We start from the raw sequence: 1,042 nt of genomic DNA on the forward strand, positions 1-1,042 counted from the left end.
AATACAAATACATTTCTTAAATGACTATATAGATAAATTCGGCATACCTATTGGAATGAATACAAACTAATAAAAAACTATAATAAATATAAATAGAATATATTGTGGAATGAATATAATTTTAAAAAGGTAAAAATTCTGGAGAAAAAAAAGAACAAAATTTAAATTTTATTTGAAAATTTAACTGATGAGAAAATTAAGGATCCTTATATTTTTTTGAAATATTCTCTCCCTTTTGTTATTAAATAATTATATTCTTTAAATAAAAACAAATAATAAAAACATAAATAAGATACATAACAAACTAAAATTTGACATTTTTACTAAATATTGAAAGTGTTGCTAATGAGCTCTCTTAAATGTTAAAATATTGACATTTTGAAAAATTTCCCTTTTTTTTTTGATTTTAAAAAAAGTGTTTACAAGCACTTTTTAATTTTATTCAAATACTTTACAGCTATTTAAAAGCTATTTTAACTTAAAAGCACATAAAATAAATCAATTCAAACGAACACTAAACATGCTCGTAAGTGCAATAGTTTGTCAAGTCCCGTAGATTTAAGTTAAACAGATTATGTATATTGCCAATTTAAACATTATAAACTATACATAAAAAATAATTGGAGATATAATTGACATTGTTTAAGAAAGATGAAGGAAGATGTTTACTTTGAAATTGAAGATAGAATTAAACTTCTAAAGTAAATTTGAAATTTAAATGATTTTCACCCAAATAATAAGCACGAAATCACTTTTTTTTATCAAACAATTCTAATAAACTTGTTATTTTTCTTTCTTTTGTTAGGAGTGAACTTGTTACTGTTAGTACAGTCGGAATTAAAGTATTTTTCCAGAAATGGCAGTACTATAAATTCCTACAATCAGATTTACTCTGACCAGTAAATAGTAGCAGTAATAATTGCAATAATCTGATTTCAAACTTTTCTCCATCGAAATCTTCTAGTAATTTTGGAAAAAACAACATTTAATTAACTGTACATTATATTGTGAAAATGTAATCTGATCAATTTTTCAAGTAAAT

The sequence above is a fragment of the Solanum pennellii genome, chromosome 1 (assembly GCF_001406875.1).
Source record: "Solanum pennellii chromosome 1, SPENNV200".
Lineage (NCBI taxonomy): Eukaryota > Viridiplantae > Streptophyta > Magnoliopsida > Solanales > Solanaceae > Solanum > Solanum pennellii.